The following is a 17,718-nucleotide window of genomic DNA, read 5'->3' as shown; positions in this document are numbered from 1 at the left end:
TCTTTGAGAATTTACAGAATACTGAAATGCTTGTTGTGCTCTCTGCTCCTTGGAAAGAATTATTTGTCCACGACCACCAAGGAAGTAGTAGAGGGGAAACACATGAAGTTGAGATCCTCCCACGTGTAAAGGTTTTGCAGCTCACCAAAATGCCGGAGCTGATTCATCTAGGAATGGAAAACTCCCAACCAGGGGGCCCTGTTCTTCCAAACTTGGAAGTTCTAAGGCTGATCAAATGTGGTAGATTAGAGAATCTAGCTTCAACTTTGATATCCTTTCGGAATCTAACCTTTTTGACCATACGGAGTTGTCACGGACTGCAATACTTAAAACCTTATTCTGTGGCTAAGAATTTGCAGCAACTCATGGGGTTGGAAGTTGTGTCCTGTCAAAGAATGGTAGAAATAGTAGCGACCAACGAAGATGATCCAGAAAATGAGATTACTTTCAGTTGCTTGCAACATTTGAAGCTTTCTGGTCTACCAAGTTTGCAAGGCTTTTGCAGGGGAAATTGCATTTTCAAAGTCCCATCCTTAAAAACTTTGATTGTCGAGGACTGCCAGCTGATCGACTTAAAGATTTCTTCTGATGGGTTACTCCAAAGTGATCCAAGACCAGAAAGATTACAAATGGCAGAGGAAATTGATGATGTACCGATGCTAAGTGATTCAGAGGAGAATGATCATGATCAAACTGTAAGTACTTCATTCACTAATTAAACAACTATTAATTTCACTCTCCAATTTTTCAGCTTTTTCTGAACCTTGAACCGTAAAATTTAGAAGTCTGATTTATTCATCTTATTCATAGTTGTTCAATCAGATTTCATACTGAACAATTTAAGTGTTTATTTCGTCAACGAAATATATATTTCTACAGGAGCACCTGATGATTGCAGATTCAAATGTAGATGTTACAATTGCAGGACTCTCTGCCAAAAAGGAATCCTCATCTTTTGCCTAGCGTGTTAAGGTTTTCCGATTGTGTGCAATTGCGTGTTTGTTCGTTATTTTCCTCTGCCTTTTGTTTTTCCTTTTCAAGGAAGAAATATTAGCCTGGAGAACAGACAGGAAGGCACTCTGATTTTCCTTGTTACTTGCTCTAACTATTCTCTGTGCAATTTGAGAAGGCACTGAATCATATTCCACGTCATGTTATGCTTGTATTGACTTGTGTGTTTCGTCGTGATAGTGTGATTTGTATTTGAGGCTTTATTCGCTACATTTTCAGTTTTGGTGTTTGGGAAATAATGCTTGTGTGATTTCTGTAAACATTGATGCATTTGAAGTGGTGAAAAATTATAAATATTGTATGTGTTAGAATAATGGATTAAACCAGAAATGTGCATAAAGGCTTAATGAATATTTAATTCGTTTCAATTCATTTCAAATAAGAAACAAACCAGAACTGCACATAAAAGCACACTAAATTACCAAATTTGAAAATTTTGGGCAATTTTAAAAATCAATTATTTTGGTTACAAATATTCAATTCGATTCATTTCAATTAAGAACCAAACCAAAAATGCACACAAAAGGTCACTGAAATCCAAAATTTGAACAATTTGACCAATTGGTTATCCTCAAAACAATTCAAAGAGCAATAATTCAGCATGAAAGCCGCAGATAAACAAAAGAAAGACATAATATAAGTGGGGAAAATACCCTCAGCAGCCATGGCACAAACAGAGAATTTCATCGAAATAGTCGATGTACCGTTTTAAATGAAACGAAGAGAGTGTCTTTACACAGTTACACGCCTGGCAGCGCATGCCAAATCTATTATCTATGAATCCTGCAAGACACAACGCAAACAATAAAAAACCATCCTCACAGACAGTGGCGGATCCAGGATTTTAAACTCGGAGGGTCCTAATAATAAAGGTCAAAAAATTTATAGACAAAAATAACATTGAAAAATTAAATATAATACATTTCATTCAAAAATCATGTGCAAAACAACATTACAAGCTATAAAATCCTAATTCAAGCGTCCACGACGAGGTTTCATAGTCTGAAAACGTTCCATGATAGCTTCATTACCAATACATGAAAAAACATCTTTCTCAATGTAAACAACTAAGCTGTCACTCAACCATTGATCTCCCATTTTGTTGCGAAGTGGACCCTTAATGATATTCATAGCGGAAAATGCCCTCTCCACTGAAGCGGTTGCAACCGGTAAAACCAAAGCCAACTGAACAAGCAAATATACATATGCAAACGTTCGATGCAACCCTTTCTCCACCATTTTCTTAGCAAGCTCATTAATCCCCCGCAATTGAGAAAAATCATTATCATAACGCACAAAATGAATGTAAATATCAAGTTGATCTTGAAGTGCCAATCTATCTCGATCCATGAAATCTTTAGGATACATCTGAGCAAGGCGAACAAGCTTCTCTTTATCAAAAGCTACAAATGAATCATTCGGACTCAAACATGCCAAGCAAATAAGCAATTCGGTATTACCTTCATTGAAGCGATCATCTAATTCTGTAAGTTGGAAATCAATGACCTCAAAAAAGAGCTCCACTTTGTAATGATGACGATTGGTCTTTCTTGGAGCCTTACGCAATGACTTCCCTTGAATGGCGTATAAATCATCCATATTAGGCACCTCAATTTCATGTTCAACACAAAAAGATGATACTTTATCAACCAAAAGATCAAAATTTTCATCATTCCTCATGCAACATAGTTGTTCTTTACATGTCTTGACTAAAGCCATTGCATTCACAATCTCTTGATCTTTTTTTTGTAATGCTTGTGACAAATCATTTGTAACTCCTAATATGGATTTCATCAAAAAGAGGAGGAACACAAACTCAAAAGATTGTAAATCTTTTAATAACCTTTTTGCTTCACCAGCACTATCATTGTAGCAATCTTCAACAATCATGTCAAGCACATCCACCACAGATGAGAACATTGTAATCAAACTAATCAAAGCACCATAATGTGAATTCCACCGTGTATCCCCAGCACGTTTGAGACTAGTTTCTTGATTTAACCCTTGCCCCGTTTCAAGACAATCATTTTCAATAGCTTTCATGAGATTTTCTTGTTGTTTCTGTCTAAGTGCATCACGACGCTTACATGAGCATCCAACAACATTCACCAAACTATTAGTCAATGTGAAAAAAGCGCCAACATCGGAGTTTTTCTTTGCTACGGCAACAAGAGCTAATTGTAGTTGATGAGCAAAACAATGAACATAGAATGCACAACTCTCTTCATCCAAAATTTTTTTTTTAAGGCCATTGAACTCACCTCTCATATTACTCGCTCCATCATAACCTTGACCTCGTAGGTTTGAGTAGCTCAAATCATGTAGTTTCAAGAACTCATCAATGGACTCCTTTAGTTTACTTGAAGTTGTTTCAGTAACATGTTGGACTCCTACGAACCTTTCAATTACTTGACCTTTGTTGTCCACATAACGCAAAATCACCGCCATTTGCTCCTTTGTTGAAATATCACGTGATTCATCTACCATTATAGAAAAGAATTTACTTTCTTTCACTTCTTTCATAATAGCCTTAATAGTTTCGAAGGCACATGAATTGACAATATCTTTTTGAATTGAAGGAGCTATTAGCTTGAGATTTCCCGGAGCATTTTCCAACACAACTTCCTTTATTTTCTCATCATGATCCGCAAGGAATTGTAAGAGTTCTAAATAATTCCCCCTATTATTCGAAGTGTCACTTTCATCGTGGCCACGAAAAGGAAGGCCTTGTCGCAACAAGAACTTAGTGCAATCTATTGATGCATTCAAGCAAAGACGATATTTCATACACTCTTCTTCTGACTGTTTGATCACAACTGCTTCAATATGTGTCTTTTGGTTCATTAAATAACTAGCCGCTTCTCTAGCTTTATTGTGGAAACTACCAATAGGACCAACATGCTTGTCAAAACATTCTCTTGCATTCTTCCATTTCTTAAAGCCTACCCCAGTGAAGGCATCGCTTCCTAATTGTGAAAAATTGATTTTAAAGAGATAGCAATGAAGACAAAATGCCGCATCTTTAGATATACTATACTCCAACCAATCATATTCTTCAAACCACGAAACAACAAATCGTCGCTTTTTCTTTGCATGCAAAGTGTATGGGAACTCATACTTTGTAGGCCTACAAGGTCCCATTTGCAAATATGCTCTTCGGACCTCATCTTGAATATTAGAAGGATAGTCCTTCATTCGAATTCTTTTTCCCGGGTCTCTCTCAAGATTATTAAAATCAATGTCACGCTCATTTTGTTTTGAGCTCGAACTACCCGAACAAGTAGATGGTGCTATTGGCTTTGGCTTGAAAAATCTTTCCATATTTCTTATTTCTAAACTACACATTTAACCAAAAACACAAAACATATACCAATCAACCAATAAACAAAAATTCCATCTAAATTTCAATGATAAAATGAGTATAAACATAAAACATATCAACAATTATATCAATAATAGACTAAAAATCTTCATCAATATCTAATATAATTTAATTGAGATTAGATTAGAATACCAAAAAACTTACTTGAATTGTGAACCAAATAGTGATGGCCTTGAGATATGGGGAGGTATGATATTAGAGTAATAAAATTATAATATGGGATTGGGTGTGGGATTTAGAATTTTAGGGTTTTGAAATCTGAGGAGTTGGGGATTGGAAATTGGATGAATATGTTAAAGTTGGGCATTCGGCGAAGTTGAAGAGAAATTTGGGTGAATATGTTATTGCATTGGGCATTGGGGGAAGCAGAAGAGCAGGAAATGGGGGAAGGGTGGGACAGTGGGGAATGATGTGGGTTGGGGATGGGATTTAAAATAATGGATAAAAAGTTTGGGTGGGATATAAAAAACAATTTAAAACAATTGGCCAAAAGCCAATTATTTTCTTTCTTCTCCGGTCATCTTCTCCGACGAGAAGATTTTGTACCTGCAACCGACACTGCACGAGGGGTCCCCGGAAAATTTCTAGCAGCAATTTAGGGTCGTTGAAGGGTCCTGGGACCTCCCAGGTCCCTCTGTGGATCCGCCACTCACAGACGACAACAAACAAAACAATAAACAGAGAGACTTGAACCAAATGTACAAACGGGAAAAAAAAACAGATTATGGGGAAAATTCCATCGAAATAGGCGAACTCCGGAAACTTCATTACCTTGACCTTGGTGAGAATTCCTTAAACTCTTCCAATCGCTTTTGAGCTTGGTTTTTGTAACTGTCACCGGAGTTGTGTAGCAGATTTGCTTTGCAAGTTTCAAAGTGAACAATAACAATCTAATAGGGTATTTGCCCGAGTGCTTGAGGAATTGTTCGGCATTGTCCAGAGTCTGGTTTGATATATATTATGGGTTTAGAGTTGTTTAAAATTGTCGATACTGTGGAAGAGGCACGAAATGCATTTCATTCATTGATTCAAAGACGGTTATGATGATCAAAGTGTTAGAATGCACGATCTTGAATTTGAGTGGTTGCTCTGGACTTGGACTGATTTCACCTAATGTTTCATCAAGCTTGGAGGGTGAAGGTATGATCGATGGATAAAGTTACAGATGCCAGAGTCTAATAAATATCCTTGTGCCAAGAACGATGGGCACATTGAATAATCTAGAGACCTTGCGGATATGGCAATGACAGTCACTACAATTGGTATTTCAACTGAAATCTTTTGAGAAAACATCTACCAATCATTTCAGAAAATATCTTCATCAATGTAAAGGATCTTCCCTCACAGCATAATAAGCACAACTTGCACGGCTGAAAAGCCAGCAACTTGTTAGGAGTAGGTTTTGCTTGCCCTTTTCTCATAGTTACTACAATAAGAAGAAGCAATGCAATGGAACAAATTTATCCAAGAAGCACGTAAAACAAGGCAATTTGCACGAAAGTAGTCGGCTCAAATTTTATATCTCAATGTAGTTCTGACCTCTTTATGTCCTTTTTCCTTCCAGGTTTTCACCTGGTTCAGAACAAACACCACAAATTGAAATCACTTTTACATGATCGACTAGACCTAAGGAACCCAATGAATGACAAAGTATACAATTCAACAAACATAATTTATCTTCACAATTTACAACCTCAAATTCGATAACCCTTTTGCCAAAATAACAATTGCAAAACCTAATTGAACATTGATCCCGAGTAACCACTCCGAATTTCCCAGTTCCGACCGGAATCACCGCGAAAACAAGAATCAAATGCAGAAAAAGCACGAAAGAACCAAAATTTAGGAAAGGGAAGAAATACCCACATAAGTATTCAACTGCCTGACGAAGTTACAGAATTTCTGTGCTTGAAATACTTGGGCAGGAGGTCCCTCGAGAACTCAGGGACGTTCCAGACGCCGAAGCTGTTGTTGCCGTTGCTCCAGGAGGGAGACAAAGGTGTCGGTGGAGGGCTCATCCACCATATCGTAGATTTTGTTCAGAAACGGCGGCAGCGGAGTGTTGGCGGAGTTGATCAGCGATGCCGCGTCTTCGACTCCCTCCATGGTTGTTTTTTTTTTTAATGGAGTTTTAACGAAAAGGTTAGTACAACTCATTTTAACAAAAAATTATATTTTTACATTAAAAAATTAAATATGATACTATTTATTTTATCCATTAATATATCCTTATCGTTAAAATTCAAAATTTTCAAAATTTTTTCATTAGTTTTCAATTTTTTTAATTTTTAAGAGAGCTGAGAGAATTAGTGGAGAGAATGAAAGAAAGGTCCCCCCTTCTTACATAAATGTATTTTATTTATCTATTATGTATTGGGAAAATTAGAATCTCTTGTACTTTTTTAATACTCTTTAAATTAAACATTGGTTTTATTTTGAAATTTGATTAGGATGCCTAAACAATAGTCATGTCAACATTTTTATATTTATTTAGATTACATGTAATTATTGTCTCATTCCGACCAGGCTCCCACCACATCCCAGGCTTGACTCCGCCATAGCACGATAGTGTCTGCTTTGGGCCCCGACCACGTCCTCACGATTTTGTTTCTAGGAACTCACGTGAGTAAAACTTCCCAGTGGGTCACCTATCTTGGGAATGCTCTGGCCCCTTTCTCGTTTAACTTCAGAATTCTTACGGAACCCAAAGCCAATGAGCTCCTAAAAGACCTCGTGCTAATTGGAGGTGGGTATGTACATATAAGGCATAGAGGATCCACTCCCTTGGGCGATGTAGGATTTCACTCCACCCCCCTTAGAGGCTCGATGTCCTCGTCGGCACACTTCCGACCAGGGATTAGCTCTGATACCAAATTGTCACATCCCGACGCAGGCCCCTACTACATCCCGGGCTCGACTCCGCCCTAGCACGATATTGTCCGCTTTGGGCCCCGACCACGCCCTCAAGGTTTTGTTTCTGGGAACTCACGCGAATAGAACTTCCCAGTGGGTCACCACTTATGGGAATGCTTTGGCCCCTTTCTCGCTTCACTTCAGAGTTCCTACGGAACCTGAAGCCAGTGAGCTCCCAAAAGGTCTCGTGCTAATTGGAGGTGGGTATGTACATATAAGCCATAGATAATCCACTCCCCTAGGCGATGCGGGATCTCATAATGGCCCCGGGTCGGATGTGACAATTATTGTGTTTTTTTAATTTAAAATGTTAATTATTAAATTCCATAAATATCTTTTTAGGTTGATATATTTTTGTACGTGGCCTTTTTTTTAGGAAGCCAGTTTCTTCTCTCACGTTTAAGCCGTATAGTTTCTTCTCCCACGTTAGAATTATGTGATCCTTATTTTTGAATTTTGAATTTTGAATTTTGAATGGACTTATCCATTTCAATTAGTGGTTGTTTTCATTAGTTTATATTGATGTCATGTGAGATAATTAAACGTATTCTCTATTTTCGGAGGCTTGAGGCTGGTACATTCAGATAATATATTTAAACGTATGGAATATGTACTAAGAAGATATATAAAGTAACGTACCAAATATGTTTTCTTAAATAAATATAAACATACCAAAATAAGATATATAAATGTACCAAATACATACAAAAAAGAAATATGAACATACTAAATAAGTACCAAGAACATATATAAAGTAACGTACCAAATATGTTTTTTTTTTAAATAAATATAAACGTACCATGTTGATGCACAAAACCGGAGGGGTCTTGGAACAACGTAAATCCGACCGTGAATCTGCAAGAAAGTAAATAACACAAAATGTATCATGGTTCACCCCAATGTTTGGGCTACATCCACACTGATTATGATATTTCTGATAAGATTGTGAGACAGAGCTTCTGAGGGTGAAAGGGCCTAGGAATTGGCCTCCTCTCATTGTGAGGGTGAGGGGTCCATTTATAGAATAAGGGTTCCTCACTTATTACATATTTGCCCTTTCCTTTATTACATAATTACACTTAAGTCCCCTGAGTATTTATACGAGGTCTAAATACGAATGCCCTAAGTATGGTATGGTATAAACAGTAGTCCCCCAAGTCTTCAGTCAAGAGAGTCTTTTGGCTGGAGACTTGAAATTCAGTCCATGTGTGGGCCAAAGTAACTAGATGTTGTCTTGAACTAATGCTCGATATGAGGCGATGCTTAATCGGAAATGATGCTCAACTAGAAGTAGCACATGCTGTGAGGCTGCTCGGCTCGTGGCTCATGTTGCCTTGGTTGGCTCGGCTTGTGGCGTTGAAGGTGAGGGAGTCCCTTTTATAGAATAAGGGCTCGCTTCTCAATACATGAATGATGGGCTAGAGTTGATGCTCTCTAATGATGGTGAGGGAGTCCCTTTTATAGAATAAGAGCTCGCTCCTCAATACATACATGATGGGCTAGAGTCCCCCAAGTATTTTTCATGTGGCCCAGTTGAGGCCTAATATATGGTGTATAGTGTAGTCCCCTAAGTCTTCGGTCAATAGAATCTGTTGGCTGGAGACTTCAAATTGAATCCATGTATGGGCCGAAATGGCGGTTGTTCAGATGCGGTATTTGTATACCCTGCACTGAAGCTTTGTAGGTGAAGCTTTGCAAGTGAAGCTTTGAAGCTGGAGCTCTGTAAATGAAGCTTATGAAGCTAGAGCTTTTGTAAATAAAGCTTTTGAAGGTAAAGCTCTGTAAATGAAGCTTTTGAAGCTGGAGCTTTGTAAATGAAGCTTTTGAAGCTGGAGCTATATAAATGAAGCTTTTGAAGCTGGAGCTTTGTAAATGAAGCTTTTGAAGCTGGAGCTATATAAATGAAGCTTTTGAAGCTAGAGCTCTATGAATGAAGCTTTTGAAGCTAGAGCTTTTGTAAATGAAGCTTTTGAAGCTATAGCTCTGTAATTGAATCTTTTGAAGCTAGAGCTTTTGTAATTGAAGCTTTTGAAGCTAGAGCTCTATAAATGAAACTTTTGAAGCTGATTGACATGAGTGATGCTCATGAATGTTTATGTTGAATGACATGAGTAATGCTCATGGATGCTAACATGAGTGATGCTCATGAATGTTGACATGAGTGATGCTCATGAATGTTTATGTATGATTGATATGAGTAATGCTCATGAATGTTTATGTATGATTAACATGAGTAATGCTCATGTATAATTTGAAGTACTGGGCGTACTTTTGATCACCTGGTTGGTGATAATAGCAGTAGGCTGCCGAATAATTTGGAGTACTGGGCGTACTTTTGATCACCTGGTTGGCAACAATAGCGGCAGAGTGCCGAATAATTTTTTGTAGTACTGGGCGTACTTTTGGTCACTTGGTTGGTACTATTTTGGGGTTATGGGTCTTCGCCCTCCACATAACATTCCAGCCCATTTATTTTGGGTTTTGCCCTTTTTTTTATTACCCTCTGATGGGGTTATACAGATATCTTCGAAAAATACGAAAAATAAATTACATCATTCAAAAATAAGGAAAGTAAACCACATCATTCTGGTGGAGTGTTTATTCCTTGCTTTTGCTGTCCTCCCTGCTCCTTCATTGTCCACCCATGTTGATTTGTAAGGCATCTTTTGTTTTGCAAACCACTTGCTTTTCTTGGACAGCCTGGTCGTGCCCATCACTCCTCATTTTTCTTTTTCTTTTTTTCTTTTCCTTTTGCTTTCCAGTGCGTCTTTGTCTCTGTCAGTCTGTGCGCTACCAGTTTTCAGAGTGGGTTCCTCCTGCTGCTTATCCATGTTACTGTTCTCACTAGAAATGTGAACACTTGCAGCCTGCTTGAATCGGACTCTAGTAGATTTCCAGCCAAAGTTTGACGGCAACGGCGGCGTGAATATCAAATCTGGCGGTTGTGGTTTTGGTTTCCAAATTTCGACGGGAAAAAAAAATCTCTTGATATTGCCAGCTTCTTTGATGGCTGCAATGATCTTGGTTTGGTCTGCAGTTTGCAGGAAACTCACCGTCGATATCACAACGTCCATCATAGCAACTGAAATCGCTGCAGCTACTGAAACCACCGCAGCAACTGAAATCGCTGCATGGACTTGCCGTTTAATAGGTTTTGTATGCTGTTGTGGGTTCAAAAATACTTAACGACGTCGTCGAACTCATCATAGGGTGAGACTGGAGGGCTATCCATCTCTGTTAGAGAACCACCATTATTCAGAGGTCCACTGCTATGTGAAAACCTCCTTGATGTCAATGAAGACACTTCATCTCTCACAGATTGTGACATAATGCGGTCAAGGACGAGCTGGGAAGTGACAGAGGAAACAAAGTAAAATTGGTTTCCGGGGAGGGACGGCAGCTCCTCTGCTTCTCCTGCGATGTCTTCGGGAATGGAAGGAGTAGTGGTTACGTGACGCCCGAGGCGGGTTATTCTCGTCCATTGGATTTCACCTGGAAGCATGAAGGGAGAGACGAAAACCACCAGAAGGAACAGAAACAGCTTGGAGATACCATTGAATCTCAAGAGGTGGCTGCCTAATTTGGCACCTCATATGTGTTTGGTAACTTGCAGTTCCCATCACCCACGCCTTCCCCCTTGATCTAGTGATTGAATTATCTGAAGAGACCAGCCTTGCAATCTCTGAAACCAAATGCTCAACTGGGCTATAATACCCACCAGAGTTTTGGTTTTGATCTCTCTCCTCATCACTAACAACCCACTTTAGATCTCCGGTGTAAATTATAGCACCTCTTTCTCCGAGAAATGATGAGTCCACTTTTCTTTTGAGCTCTAAGAGATTTGCTTCCACATCTTCTCTTTTCATGAACCTCACAGAAACAGGTGAGAATTGGAACTTGATGAACTGGGTTGATTTTAACGGTGATGCGAAAAGTGATCCTTGCGGCAGGTGACGCCATTTCCGTCTGCTTTTCGTGTTCTCGATTGCTTGGGTGCTTTGGCTATGTTAGTTGGCGTTGGCTTTAGCGTTGGTGAGGAAAATATATTTTGTTGTTTGGTGGTGCGTGATGGGTGAACCAACTGAGCATCCATGCCCACATGGCCAAAGACAACAACGGGTCCGCCCAGTTGCAGTTTCTCAGCTTCTTCTCATAGATGTTTCCAATGAAAATCCTATTCTGGGTTCGGGTTGATTGACCGGATTTTCTCGCCGGTCGCCCGAAAGTCGTATGGGGTTTGGGATCCGGATCCATGGCAGAGAAGAGTTGGCCACCAAGCCGTGCACCGCCACCAGGCTGACGGATTGCTCTGTTATGGCGACCTAAACGTTGGGGTTCTTCCTGAGCTCATAGGCGCAAGAGAGTCAGGCGAAGCCAACACTTACTACGATGACGCCGGTGTCAGTATAGGTGATCATGTCGGTCATGTAGTGCCTGGTCATCTCCCTAGAGATGATGGATTCCTTGATGGAGTCGAACTTGAAGGAGCTCAAATCGTATGATGGGTTCAAGCCGTTAGCGGACATAGAGACGGAGATGCCTCCGTTGCTGGCAGGGGAGTCGAGGAGGGAGGGCTTCTGGAGCTTGGTGGTGAAGCTGGAGTCGCAGTACTTGGCGCAGATAGCGAAGCCGAGTCGGCCTCTGTGGTTTAATACTTGGTCTCCATTATGAAGTCACAGCCCAGGATTATGGAGGTACCTAGTTTATGGCTGCAGTATGCTAATACAAGGGAGAGAGAGACAGAGATAGAGACAGGGAGAGACAGAGAGAGAGGTTCTATCTCGGTGGATTTGCAGATCTGGGTCCTTATCTCCCCTAAATATCCAGGTCCTTCTCTACCATTCTGTAGGTGTTTGGTTTCTTGGATTTTGCAGATTTTGCAAATCCATGGCGGAGGTAAAAAATGAAAGAGAACCGACATAGTTTTTTTGTTCGATTCCCACAGATGGCGCCAAATGTTGATGCACAAAACCGGAGGGGTCTTGGAACAACTTAAATCCGACCGTGAATCTGCAAGAAAGTAAATAACACAAGATGTATCGTGGTTCACCCTATTGTTTGGGTTACGTCCACACTAATTATGGTATTTCTGAGAGGATTGAGAGAGAGATTTTGAGGGTGAGAGGGCCTAGGAATTGGCCTCCTCTCATTGTGAGGGTGAGGCGTCCTTTTATAGAATAATGGCTCCTCACTTATTACATATTTGGCCTTTCCTTTATTACATAATTACACTTATGTCCCCCAGTATTTATACGAGGTCTAAATACGGAGACCCTAAGTATGGTATAAACATACCAAATACATACAAAACAAAAAAAAAAGTTCAAACATACCAAATACGTACCAAGAAGATATATTAAGTAACATATCAAATATGTACCAAGAAGAAATCAAGGTTTTATGTGTAATTTGAAAGACTTTTTATTAAAATTGAATACTACAATATTTATCTACAAGATTTTAGGAGCTTGGAGATATTATCTAAGAAAATTAAAAGGTATATTAAATATAATGGCAAGTCGCATTCATGGGTATTTTGAAAGACATTTTATAGGAATTAAATTCTACAATATTTATCTACAAGATTTTAGGAGTTTTGATGTATTATCTAGGAATTAAAAGGTATATTTATAAAATGGCAAGTTGGGTAATTTAAATTATAAAAAAGGCTACTTCTAATCCATGTGGCACCTAAATTGTAGGAAGATTTTTAATCAAAACTCTAAAAGGCATAAATGTTTAATCTCAAAATTCAAAACCTAGGCATGCATCAAAACTCCCCTTATATATTTTGGTCCCACAATGAGTATCAAGAAACTCACCATGGCTATAATTAAAATGACACTTTGGTAAATCTTTCAACTATAAAGATTAAAAGTAATCACTTTGATCATAGATTAAATTACAAAGTTTAAACATTAATCGGTACATAGTCTAGTCCAATAATTAAAATACACATGTAGGGTGTCACACCAAATGTTGCATATGTGAGATTTGAAAATCTACCTTAACGTAGGAGTTTTCTCCTGTCCTGTATGTTTCCAAGTGGCTATTACTTAAGCAACTGAATTTCAATGAATGTGGTAATATGGAGATTTTTACTTATGAAGTTTCAAGATTTCAGGAAAACCTTGATTAGTTGAGCCTCTATACACCAGTCAAACCACCATTCTATTTTATTGACAAGGTAAGATGCTTGTGACAGCCGGTCCCTGATTTTAAGAGTTTTTAAAGTTTTAATAAAGGATTTTTCAAAAATGCCCTTTGAGGCACACGCATTAGTCGAGGTTAATCGTCGTGTCGTGCCATCTAAGATTTGTTTTCTTGGCATATCCTCGTAATACTTGTCGCTACGGAAGCGTGGGTGCAGACGGTCCGTTATTTGGAGTTATAACGAAAAAGATTTTAAAGTTTGAAGTTTGGGCATTTTATGAATTTTATTATTAAAATTTGGAAGGCTTGGATGCAAGGAAATAAAAAAATAAAAAATAAAATAAAATAAAATAAAAAGATGTTGAAAGGTTTTTGTGTGTGTATGTTTGTGAAGAAAAGAAAAGGATAAACAGAAAGGAGGAGAGAAGGGCAAGCTGCCCAATTGGAACAGGAGAGAGGGAGGAGTTGGGCCAACCAGAAAGAAGAGAAGGTGGAGGACCAATCAGAGGGAGAAGAAAGGAGGGAAATGAGGGAGAGTGGTGAACGGGGGAAAAGGAGGAAACGGGTCATCCTTGACCCGTGCGACCTGTGCCTTCAAACCGGCGGTTTCTCGCCGTTCTTGTTCAATTTTCCGACGAATTGGATCAAGGTACCACTCCCAATCAACACCTAGGCCTTCCCTCTTCATGTTTCACCCAAAAAATCATGAAATTTGATGGTGGTTTGGTGAAAAACGCACCCGTGGGTGCCGCGACTTTCTTATTCAAATTCTTCAAATCTTGAAATGTTTTCTTTCAATTACTAACACCATTAGCATTCCCTTAGGACCTGGAACAAAGGCCAAGCATTGATTTGGACGGTGGAGTTGATTTGAAGGTCGAATTGAAAACACCCAATTCTAGGGTTCTTCACGGTTTTGGCAAAATTGGAGCTCTTCCAGGCCAAATTGGCCTTGTCTTTAGGTATGAAGTTTACTCTACTCATTTAGATCTTCAAATCTGCAAATTTTGGTAATTTTTGGAAATAGTTGGATTTTCCAGCGAGTCGGGGCGGCCGACCGCCACCAGTGGTGGCCGGTGCGGCAGCGCATGGAAAATGGCCCGCCAATGTCATTCTTAGCATGTGTTTAAGGTTCTAGGTTCAGTTTTGATAATTGATGGACGTAAATTGAGTAATTGAACCTAAGTTCGTCTCGATTCGTGGTTAGGTGAAAATGTGAATTGACGATCCGACCGTTGGATCGTCACCAAACTTTGACACGTTGTAATACGTAATATTTGAGGATTACAGGAACTTACAGATCGGGAATCCGATTTACGGATCTTTCGGAATTGGAGTTGTAATTTCATAAAATAGAATGTTAACCGTCACTTGGTTTTGGAAATTGACGGAGATCCGACCGTTGGATGGTAATGAAATTTTAGGATGTTGTCCTAGAAGTATATTGTGGACCTCTGGAAGTTATGGATTTGAAATCTGAGTTGCAGATCTTCCGGATCGAACTACGTAGTGACGTGTTATATATAAGTTATATATTCTATCGATATGAATTCTAAGGTTGGATTTGATTATTGTTCTAGGCGCCGATCGTCATGACACCTTGATGTGTGGTGCTAGGGAGTTTTTGGGTGAACTCCAGGTGAGTGGGCAGTTTTGTTTTCAGTATATACCTATATACTATTAATTTTCCCAGAAATTGAATTTATATGAAAGTATGTTTTCAAACGCCATGCATGCATATTATGAATTATATGAATTGATATTGATGCATATATATATATATATATGAATTGGTGTTGTGGACGCACATGTGAGTATCAGGTGAGTTTTATGTTAATCATGTGAATCATCGATAATGTGAATTGTGTTAAGAACTCATAACCTGCACCCCGGTGTTAGTGCTTATATTATTCACCGCACCGCATGCTTACCTTGGATCCAAGTAGGTGCATGTCGTACAGACCATGAGAGGGTTCCGACATGCTAGTCGTACAGACCACTAGAGGTGGTTCCGACTAGTAGGTGACCTTAGATTACACGCGTAGATGATTGATGAGAGAAGCACTAGAGCGTATCATTACACCATCCTTGTCGTACAGACTACTTCAGGTAATTCCGACTGATGTGCAGAGTAGTGCCGTACAGGTCACCGTGGTGACTCCAGCTGGGTTGGATGTTGAGCTATGGAATCAACCGTACAGGACCAACTGCAGGGTCTCCAGTTGATTCATTATGTCACCTGTTATTTTGATGCATCCGCGTTTTGTTATTGACATTTATGGCATGGCATATTCCTGGATTTGTGATAGATTGGTGATTTGTGACGTATGAGGTTTTATATATTATTATGTTATTTTTTTGGAAAGTATACAGGTTTTACAGTGAGGGGTTAGAAATGTTTTAAATGAAATGTTTTCGAAAAACTTTGTTTTACTGACCCACTCAATTTTGTTTTGCACCCCTTCAGGTTCCAGATAGCAGAGCTTTGGTGGCCACGAGGAATCCAACGGTGTTCTGACAGAATTCACAAAAGTAGGACTCACCCTCAGGTGTTTCATCTTAGTAATTGTTTTTTTGTTAAGCTCCCGAACTGTGTAAATGATTACGTCACTCTCACGTGACGGCCAACATGCCCTCCTTCAGGACGGGGTGTGTCATGCTTGTAGCGAAATTCCTTTTAATACATTTTCTTTGAAAAAACTAATTTTATAAAAAATTTCATTAAAATGATTATTTGTCCTCTTTTTCAAAAGTTTCTAGGCATCTCGGTTGAATGCAAACGGTAGATTGAGGTCGAAAAGAGCATTTATAATTCACCAATAATTGTGTTAAAAATAACAAAAATATGATTAGTCTCTTGGAGATGTTCGTACCAACCTAAAGTTTGTTGGCATATATCCTTCAATATAGGCGTGTTGCACATTTACAATTGTAGGGCTTACTGTTATTAGAGAGATGACAATTCTATATGTATCCAAATATTATTTGGCATAGGAACCTCATTTTTCAATTTTGTTGATTAAATATCCGTTCCTTTTAAGAATTTGATTAAACATTTTTCTTACGATTTTATTAAAGGTATGTTTAATTGTATGATCATTTGATCATATTGGTACGTTTGATTACTTATAATATAGGTACATTTGGGTTTACGGTACATTTTGTTTCTTGGACCACAACATAGAGATTTTCTATGAACCGTATGGTCCATTGCCAGTGGACTTCAGTAATAGACTACGATCTTTAACTTTTTCTCCGGCAGCACACCCCAAGATATTTATTTTCCTTCAAAAATTACAGAAGCTTGAAGCACTCTTTTTGCGTTCTGCACCTTGGAAAGAAAATATTTGCCCAGGAAGGAAATACTAGCCGGGAAGTACATGCAGTTGGGACCCTTCCACATGTAAAGACTTCGCGGCTCCGTGAAATGCCAGAGCTGATGCATTTAGGGAATGAGAACTCCCCTCTAGCTGATGATCCAGTTTTTCCATACTTGAATGAGTTAAGCGTGTACTATTGGGCAAATTAAAGAATATAAGTCCATCGGCAATATCCTTTTAAGATTCTAATGTGTTTGAGCCTATGTCGGACATCTTTTTTCTTTTTTGGTAAACAATTTTATACGACGACAATAAGGCTAACAATGCTTTATAGCACCGAATGTTGGGCAATGAAGTATCAACATGTACATAAAATGGTTGTAGCCGAGATGAGAATGCTTCGTTGGATGTGTGGGCACACGAGAAAGGATAAGATTAGGAATAAGGATATCCGAGGTAAAGTAGAAGTAGTCGAAATTGAAGGAAAGATGAGAGAAAATCGGTTACGGTAGTTTGGAAATTTGAAACGAAAGCCTACTGACGCTCTAGTTAGAAGATGCGATTACGAGACAGAGGTTCAGGGCCAAAAGAGTAGATGAAGACCTTGAAAGAGACTCTAAGAAAAGACTTAGAGTACTTGGATCTAACGGAAAACGTGGCACATAACCGAGCGGAATGACGTTCTAGGATTCATACAGCCGACTCCACTTAATGGGAAAAGACTTTACTGTTGTTGGTAAACAATTTTTGGAGATATAGTAAAACTAAGGCCATCTCCAACCGATCCAGCCAGAGGGCCATACGGCCGAAAATAGCCTGAAATGACACAAAAACTGCCTCTAACCGAGGGTTAGGCCAAAGAGCTCGTGGGCCCCACTGGGCCAAAAAGGAGAAAAAGGCCAACCAGCTGGCCTAACCCAGCCAGCCCCGTGCCGGGCC

The 17,718-nt window shown here is 39.1% G+C and overlaps 2 long non-coding RNA genes and 1 pseudogene across 2 annotated transcripts in view; 1 reads left to right on the top strand and 2 right to left on the bottom strand.

Annotated features, from left to right (window-relative positions):
- Positions 1-17,718, top strand: part of LOC126634488 (uncharacterized) — a 219,169-nt pseudogene that overhangs the window by 29,193 nt on the left and 172,258 nt on the right.
- LOC126634517 (uncharacterized) overlaps positions 1-17,718 on the bottom strand; it is a 44,069-nt gene that overhangs the window by 6,241 nt on the left and 20,110 nt on the right. The window lies entirely within an intron of this gene.
- Positions 1,352-6,648, bottom strand: LOC126634507 (uncharacterized). The gene is made up of 2 exons (XR_007627359.1): positions 5,165-6,648; positions 1,352-1,794 (listed from the first exon to the last, which is right to left on the bottom strand). It is a non-coding gene; the product is annotated as an uncharacterized LOC126634507 (long non-coding RNA).

Source organism: Malus sylvestris, chromosome 9 (assembly GCF_916048215.2).
Source record: "Malus sylvestris chromosome 9, drMalSylv7.2, whole genome shotgun sequence".
In the NCBI taxonomy this organism is placed as follows: Eukaryota; Viridiplantae; Streptophyta; class Magnoliopsida; order Rosales; family Rosaceae; genus Malus; species Malus sylvestris.
The sequence above is the reverse complement of the archived record's forward strand: the minus strand, read 5'-3'. Positions and strand labels throughout refer to the sequence as shown.